This window comes from Miscanthus floridulus, chromosome 1 (genome assembly GCF_019320115.1).
Source record: "Miscanthus floridulus cultivar M001 chromosome 1, ASM1932011v1, whole genome shotgun sequence".
NCBI classification, from domain to species: domain Eukaryota; kingdom Viridiplantae; phylum Streptophyta; class Magnoliopsida; order Poales; family Poaceae; genus Miscanthus; species Miscanthus floridulus.
This window is the reverse complement of record NC_089580.1, coordinates 141,627,194-141,636,226: the sequence shown is the minus strand read 5'-3', so window position 1 is coordinate 141,636,226 and position 9,033 is coordinate 141,627,194. Positions and strand designations below refer to the sequence as shown.

General features: G+C 44.2%; 1 non-coding gene and 1 pseudogene across 1 annotated transcript; one reads left to right on the top strand and one right to left on the bottom strand.

Annotated features, from left to right (window-relative positions):
• Positions 1-349: 349 nt before the first annotated feature.
• LOC136464406 (auxin-induced protein 5NG4-like) lies at positions 350-7,543 on the bottom strand (annotated as a pseudogene).
• On the top strand, positions 3,078-3,197 carry LOC136512537 (U5 spliceosomal RNA). Its single transcript, XR_010773116.1, has one exon. It is a non-coding gene; the product is annotated as a U5 spliceosomal RNA (small nuclear RNA).
• Positions 7,544-9,033: the final 1,490 nt, after the last annotated feature.

Below are 9,033 nucleotides of genomic sequence, written 5' to 3'. Positions count from 1 at the left end.
CTAATTTTGGATAGTTATAAAGTTATATTCATAACTTTTATGCATAACTTTTTCACGGAACAACTTATCATCATAACCTTTTGGCTTTCCTTTTTCTGAAAAAAAAATTATTTTCACAACTTTTATTTTTTTAAAAATACAAGGTTAAGTCGTAACTTATGTGCATAACTTTTTACGTGCAAAGAAAAAAGAAACAAGAAAAAGAAAAAGAAAGAATAGAATAAAACAAGCAAAGTGGACAACGCACTTCAGACACTCGCCAATCAAGATTGGGCCGGGATCCTGCTTATATATGTTTATATAAAATAATAATACCAAGTTATGTGGATTAATTGGTCACACGTATATGTTAATTCGGTTTTATGGTTGCCGTTTCTGGTGCCTTGTTGTCGTCCCGTGCTGCAAAAGGGTCGCTTACTGCTGTCGACTGCTTCTCGCAGTAGTCCCGTGCTGGTCTTTGCCCTCCGATATGTGTTGTTGTTCTTGGTCTTTGTCCTTGCCCCACCGCAACAAGTAAAGCCCCAGAATCACAAGCACGCCTCCAATCACGCTTCCAGCGTATAGATTTTCACCGAAGACGACATAGGCGAGGATGGCCACCATGACAGTGAGGAGGGGGTTGAACATGGTCACAAACACGGGGCCTTTCTTCTTGTTGCACCACAGCTGAATGATCACAGTCAAGCCATTGCAGGCGATTGCCTAAATAAAAACAAGCACTACGGGATACTGATTAATTACCGAGTGTGATAAACACTCGGCAAATATGGAGAAACACTCGGTAAATTGTTTACCGAGTGCCACACTCGGTAAACATGACTCGGTAAACAACGACTCGGTAAAGTTAGTTTACCGAGTGTCAACTAACGGGGCACTCGGAGAATAAATCTTACCGAGTGCTACGCCGGCACTCGGTAAACAACTACGACGTGACGGTCGTCAGTCCCCAAGCTCGCCGTTAACGGCGTCGTTTACCGAGTGTTAGACATAGCACTCGGTAAACAGATAACCATTTTCATGATTAAAACAATTCCGCAAATATTTTTCCCTAATATAGTTTACCGAGTGTACCAGTAACACTCGGTAAACATGTAACTCGTTAACCGAGTGTCGGTAAAAAATGGCACATATATCCGAGTGGGGTCGTGGCACTCGGTAAAAAATGGCACCACTCGGCAAAATTAACAGAATCAGAACCAATTTGGTTCTGTTCTCTGTTTTACCGAGTGTAACACTCGGTAAACATGACCATTACCGAGTGTAACACTCGGTAAAACTTGTCCACAGTATTTTTTTTTGTTTGTTTCAGTGCATATCCAGCCACAATTAACAACAATTATAACAGAATATCACAGTTACCAACAGATAGACAATATATATCACATATATGTCCACAAATGTCACATCCACTCATTATAACCAACATATAGCTACAACAAATGTCACAAGCACAATGCAAAGTCCACAAACACCATCAACATGTCCAAAGTCCACAAAGTTCAACCCACTTCTAAGTTCAACATACAAACAAGTAAAACATGGTCCTGTCACATGGTCGGAGCCCTACCGAGAAACGGAGACAAGTCCAAGTCTTGATCGTTGTTCGATCCAGCTGTAGAAGGTCCCTGGAATGAGGGAGCAAAAGAAAATAAACATATTTGTCAATTAATCATAAGGTAGTATGCCAAATTCAAATATTCCTTCGAAAGACCAGTTAACAGTGACATCAATATATAGGCATATAATAGATAACACATATCAAGTTAGTTGCTGTTTAGGTCTCCTCTATGTGCAAGATATCGTCACACATGGTCGAGTAGACTGAACATGAATTGGACAAACACCTATGTACTCATGTAGAACCTAACATGATGCCTTTCAAGGTCTGAACAATATTACTAATAATCTAACTTATACATGTATGTATCCTACTCTCTTCTAGGTTCTAACATGATAGTGTTGACTGTAGCACAATCTGAACTGAAAAAGCCTTTCAAGATGAAGAGTGACTCACAGGAGTGCCGTCGCGCGGAGGTGGAGGCACCAACGGTATCATCGGCGGCGGCGGAGGCGGTGGAGGCTGGCCCATGCTCTGAGAAAAGCTGGCCATGTACTCGTACCAGGCCTTCTGCGACTGCTGGAAGGCCTCAAGCTGGGCCTGCACTCGCGCCCTCTCCTGTGCCAACTCGGCCTGGTGCGATAGCTGGAGGGCCTGAAACTGGCTCTGTGAGGCCTGCTGTGACTCCTGCAGGGCTTCAATCTGGGCCTACAATTATTTATCACATAGTTAGAATGCAAATAAAGAACGGGTAGAAAATGAATGGACAACGAATGCAACAGAACTAACCTGGAGTGCTACCACCTGGGGCTGTGAGCGTGGGCGTATGGCCGGGCTCGAACTCGTGCTCCGGGCTCTAATCTGGGCGAGTGTCTGAGTGTTGGCCGTGTCTATGGTGCTGTTGCCCATATAGTACCTCCCGTGTGGCTTACCTGGTCCCAACCTCATGACGATGTCACCCTCGAGGTCAGCGGTGCTCGGATCAAATTCTGGCCCATGGATCTCTCTCGCCATCGCCGTGTACTCGCTGAGGCGACTGTGCACGCTCAGGTTACTGTATGCCTCGGGCGGGTCCTCCGGGTTGTAGAGCAATAGAGTAGTAGTGCTAGAGAAAAACCATATGAGATGATAAAGAGACATTCATGTTCTTGATCGATTCACATAGAAGATGTTTGCTAGATTGGATGATGAGATTTTACCTAAGGTTGAAAGGCCGCTATGTCACTTGTAGATGGAGGAATACATGGAACCAATTTTTTTGTAGCCACAACCATCACTAGCAAGATTTATCGAAGATTGAGGTAGAGCATCAGCAGGTTTTGTAGCGTGTCTCAACCATATACCCGAGCACCAGCGCGCGCCTAGCAGCACAACCATGTGGCTAGCACACAAAGGGGCGCTAGGTTCTATCGCAGCACTATAGGTCACATGGCATGACACTACCACAAACAAATCACCGATGACAAGCTGGCCGTGCCCTCCTTGCCTTCACTCATGAAATTCAGATCAGCAAAGCTGGCCGTGCCCAGTGGGCACAGAGCGAACTATTCTTTCGCCTTTTACTAAAGAATAGCGTGTGCCCGCTGCACCAAGCAGCATACGCCTATTTTTGGAGGGTTCTTCCTCTCTGTGAGGAGGAGCCCAACAATTCAATGCAAAGTTGGGTTGTTCTTGAGGAGCCCAACAATTCAATACTAGTTTTGTGGGGTACATCTAATCTATTTTTAGATTGTAGCTAATTCATTAATACAACATTTATGATCTGAAGCTCAAACAGAATTTACATATTTCTGAAAGAAAAAATAAGAGTATATCTCCTATTGTGCAATTCATGGAAGTTTCTGTGAGTTATTTTTTATTGATTTTAATATATGATTATACCCTACGCTGAACAATGTGCATTTGGCAAGAAGGAAGTGATCATGTGAACCAAACCATATTTCAGTTGTTTTTCTGGTTTATAAAACTAGTTTTGTGGTCTCCTCCCTTTCCTAAAGCTCAACGCCTCAAAAGTCCTCTCAACAGACTCCCCCACTTCATGCAGTTATTTCAGAATTGACCACATCATTTCACACTCTATGCACTTACGCTGCCCCTAGATCAAACCTGCCAAACCCCAACTACACAACAATGGTACCATACCAGAATTTTCAACCCCGAATGCAAGCAAGCCAGCATCTCTCTAGCATATCCCAATGGGGAATCCAGCAGTGAGAGGCTCCAGAGAAAAATGCTAGGTCAAAGTTCGGTCATAGCATATATTCCAAGTTCAGAATCACACTGTCATTATCTCATAGTTGAGGTTGATTCATCATGGGCCGATAACCACCAGTCCACCACATTCCTCTGGAATCTTTTGTTCCTGTTGAACTTCCTGGTTGTAACTAACAGGTCCTCAACGAGAATAGGAACCTAAACAAAAGGCAAGGAGGTCATGGTCTGTCAGATCAGCTGAATTTCATGAGTGGTGCACCGACAAAGCTGGCCGTGCCCGGCCGGGGATCATCGACACACACAAACATACTACTACTAACCAGCTGCAGCAGGCCGGTCCTGTGCCATGCATGCCTCCACATTCTCCACTCTCCCCACTCTGATAAAAGATGGCAGCGGCCGGCTAGCCCAGGCACTGCAGAGAGAGATGAATAATGCAGGATATGCTAAAGTGGTAGAGAGAGAGAGAGGACTGCTTTAGGGGCCCCACCCATGGCTGCTGCACCCTGCAATGGGGCAACGGGCAACGCTGATCGAAGAGAAAATAAGAACAGGTGGCTTGTATTTTTGTTCATAGGATACTTCTCAGATTTAGACAGGTGGCTTTATTTGTTTCCTTAACCTTCATATTGGGGTTGCATATCATAAATACTGAACTTTGTTTTCGTGTAGTCAGAGCTTAAAACAGTGAAGCGTAGGTTGCTTGATCAATGTGGCATGCAGGTTGTTTGATGTGAAATCAATTTATTATATACCATGAGAAATAACTAGAGGTACCTCTATGATGTATGTAATTTGTAGATCAACTATTAGTCTATTCTTATGTGTTAATTGTCTCCTCTGTTAATTACAGGTCAAACCTAGGCCACCAAGGTTACAAGTTGAGATATATGCTTCAAATGGTTTCTACAGTCTTCCAGTGATACCAGTTTGCACGCGATCAACGTCGTGCCACGCTGCCAATCATCGATGATAGAGGGCACCATGAACTGATAAGGACATGAGGCAAAGGTGACACCATCATTGTCAATGTTTCTTCAGTTTTCCAGTTGTTGCAATTTGTCATTATTTTCCCTGAAGTTTTTTGCGTCTTTCAATGTTTTATTCAGTTGTTTTGTGTTTCATTGTTTGATTTGGTCTTTTAGACTTTTAGCGAATGATTCAAACTATTGCAAGGGCCAGTTCAATCTCAGAACTCACTTTGTTTATTTCCTTATTAACTTCATCTCTCTCTCTCTCTCTCTCTCTCTAATTTGCTGCTTTCTCTCTCCTCTTGCAAACATGCATGATCCGCGGCAACTATGCATGATCTCTCTCTCTAATTTGGAGCACCAGCAAAATAAATACTTCTCAGAAAGCCTGTTCAAATTCAATCTTAGACAACTATGCAGTAGCATTTTTTTTTGGATAGAATCTACAGAAACTTCTCTTACGAAAGCTACAAATCTCAGATTACTATTTTCTTACATTGATACTTTGCATCTACTACCCAAGTAAACCACAAAGCACAACACACGTGTCTGCCGCGCCTCTGTTCTAGTGTTCTAGCGAGGATGATGAAGATGAAGAGCCTCAGAATACCTCAGAAAAGGGTGGACGATTGGATGGAGTTGGAGCCGGGGGCTGCGCGTCCGCGTGCTCGGTGTCGAGCGGGAGGCCGGGAGCTCGTCGGAGTCAGACGACGCCGTGGATCGCCCAGGTGTCCAGCGCGCTCGCGTCTAGGACGGCCAGCGTCGAGCTGGAGCTTCAGCCCTTCCTTTCCCCTTCTCCAGCTGCTTCGTCTTCCACCGCGCGCGCCGGTTCTGCGACGGCGTGGAGGGGAGGAGGCGGCCGCGGCGGTGGGGAGGCGCCGGCGACGGCGGGGAGGCGCCGGCGTCGGCGTGGAGCGCGCGGGCGCGGGGAGGCGCGGGCGCAAGTGCGGGGGACGGCGGGGAGGCGCCGGCGCGGGGGACGGCGGCGGTGCGGCGGGGATGCGCGGGCGTGCGGTGTGTGTGTCGTCTGCACGATTTGAGGGAGAAACGACTAAGTGAATGCCTCTGTTTACCGAGTGCCTAGATATACGGCACTCGGTAAACTCAAGCACCGCAGCCCAATTACATGTGGGCCTGGTACATGTTTACCGAGTGCACAGATCTACGGCACTCGGTAAACAGAAGCACCGCAGCCCAATAACATGTGGGCCTGGTACATGTTTACCGAGTGCCTAGATCTACGGCACTCGGTAAAGAGACAGGTGGGCCGTGGCTAATCTTTACCGAGTGTTTGAGGTCACACTCGGTAAAAGTCTCCATTATTTCATGCAAAACAAAAATGAAAAAATGCCAATTTAATCCTAAAATTCACCAAACTTTCACATGAACTATTTCATGTCATCTATTTACTATCTAAAAAATTCCAAGTTCAAATCATAATGTTGAATTTCACTCTTAATAGAAATCCTATTCGTCATTGTGAATGTTTAGTGTCTCTTTGGGAGATGTACCGGTTCGGCAGCGACGAATGTAAAAATACTTCCAAAACGTTATGAAAATTTTTCTATAATATAGATGTATGCTTCAATGTTAATTCTTCCAATCTCGTGATTTATCGAGTTCGATTTTAATTATTACAATTAAATTTACACGATATGTATCTAATTATCATAAAGAATGAAAATTTTGTGAAATATAGTAAATAAATCGAAATAAACACCATATTTTGGAATGGAGTACTAAATATCATATGTGGATAGAGGAAAAAGAATGAAGGGAAAAACAAGAAATTTGGTTGAATTTTACCGAGTGTTGCGCCAGTACACTCGGTAAAAGATAGTGTTTACCGAGTGTTGTGAACTTACACTCGGTAAAACTTTATTATTATCGAGTGCAAATACTTCTACACTCGGCAAACATGTCATGCCGTGACGCCGTTTGGCGCACGGTTGGTATACTAGGAGACGTGGCAGCTCAATACCGAGTGTCTCTTTTTACCGAGTGCGCCCCTTTGGTAAAATTGTAGTTCTACCGAGTGTTTAAGGTTACCGAGTGTTCGGACTCGGTAAAGAGGTCTACTACCGGATGTTTATGTTTTCCGAGTGTTGGCACTCGGTAATAAATGTTTTCCGAGTGTCCCGACTTTTGACACTCGGTAATTTTCTGGGCACTCGGTAACTACACAGTCTCCGGTAGTGAAGTCTGCATATCAGTCTGCAGTTCATTCAGCTAGCACCCAAGAATATATAACTTTTGTGAAGGACTATATACCTACCGTGTACACGATGCACCAGAAGTTGAGGCCGAAGCCAACGAGCCAATCTTCCACGTTGCGCTGCACGAACGCCGCGAAAACCGCCGACTGCAGTCTGCAGGCCTCCAACCATGGACATCCATGCCGTCAGCGACAGCTTGGCTGGGAACCTCTTTATAGACGACGCCTGCGTGCCACCATGTGTGGACCAACCATGCATTATTACTTGTTGCTTATGGCTCTACCAGATTACCAGAGTAGCTGGACTGGAAGAGGCAGGCTAAGCTAGGCACCTGCAAGATGATCCAGATTGACCAGCAGATGCAGCTTGCCAGCGCGAGGAGCAATCCTTTCACCCAGCTCTCATGTGCCACCACATGCATGATCAACGCCGCCGCCGGTGCCATGTATGTGAATGGGCGCCCTCCACAGCCTCTTCACCGCCGCTCCTCTGTAAAGGCTCATGGTGGTCGCCCCGGCCAACGACACCATGGTCCCTGCGATCTTCGCGAGCCCTCGCAGGGTCTTGACGTCTACGATCTCCATCCTGATGAACATGAGCCAGCCAAACCAATTCTTGAAATTTCGCATAGAGAGAGAGAGAGGCACGGAGCCAGCGGTGGGACTAGGGGGGCTCCAGCCCCCCCTACCGCTCGCGAGCAAGCGAAGCCCCGTATAGTCGCCGTCTGAAATTTCAGCTGTAGATGTACAGGTAGGTGGGGCTGAGATTTGTTGAACCTCTTTTCTTGCTAATTGCCATTGTTTAGCCCCTTCTAAATTTTTTCCTAGCTTCGTCCCTGTATAGAGAGAACTACTGTTCTGCAGCTGGCCATAGAATAACTTATTCTGTAGCCACTTTGAGTTACGATAGTTACTATGCTAATTTATGAGACTACAGTAACTCCTTACTAAGTGATTTACTATAACATTATGGTAAATATCACCATGAGTTGTAGTAACACGATATCGTAAATGCATATTCATGTTATCGTAAATTGGTACAAACATTCACCATGTTCGTTTGTTGGTTCCAGCCAGCCCAAACCAGCCAGCCAACAGTGTTTTTCTCTCACAACAAACCAGCACCAGCCAGCCCAAACCAGCCCACAAACCAACCAGCGAACAGGTCGATTATCGTAAATCAAGGTGGCTATAGAATAAATTATTCTATGGCCAGCTGCAGAATAGCATTACCCTATATATATTTACGATAGTTGGATTACTATAACACATGGGATATTTACCAAAACGTTATAGTAAACCATTTAGTAAGAAGTTACTATAATCTCGTAAATTAACATAGTAATTATCGTAACTCAAAGTGGCTACATAATAAGTTATTTTATAGTCAGCTACAAGACAGTAGTTATATATATATATATATATATATATATATATATATATATATATATATATATATATATATATATAGGAAAATTATAGGAATAATGTGAGTTGGACACACAAGATGCGTGTTGTCAAGATGAAAATTGAGCCCGCCGTAGACCACAATATTCTGATCTAATTTAATTCCTAGCTTTACGTGTCACGCCAATATACAAGCTAGGCAAATATTCCAAGATCAAAGAATATCAATTCCCAAGAAAAAGAGGACAAACAAAAGAAGTTAAGATTAATTGATACATGGAAAAGAGGTGCACGGATGGACTTGTGTAAGCCTTGGTATCCGCGTGTGTAGTTGTCAGGGAAGGTCTGTATTATACTGAAGCAATGTTGGTTACCGCTAAGGCCCAAAAGTAGTGCAAAGAGAAGCCAGCTTGCGTCAGAGGAATTTTTTCATGAGGTCTGACCTCTTGCTAAATTTCCAATGGAATTGGATCATAGGGTGGCATTGCATAGGATTATTTCCCTTCTTTTCCTATGTTCCAAAAGGAGCTTTAGGAAAAAAAAATCCTTAGGAATGTCAATCCTACAAAATTTCTTTGTTAATCCTCCATTCCAAAGAGGCCGAAATATGTTGTTGCGTCATGGCCCGGAGTATATTCCATGTTGGATTAATTTTCTTCATTAAAAAA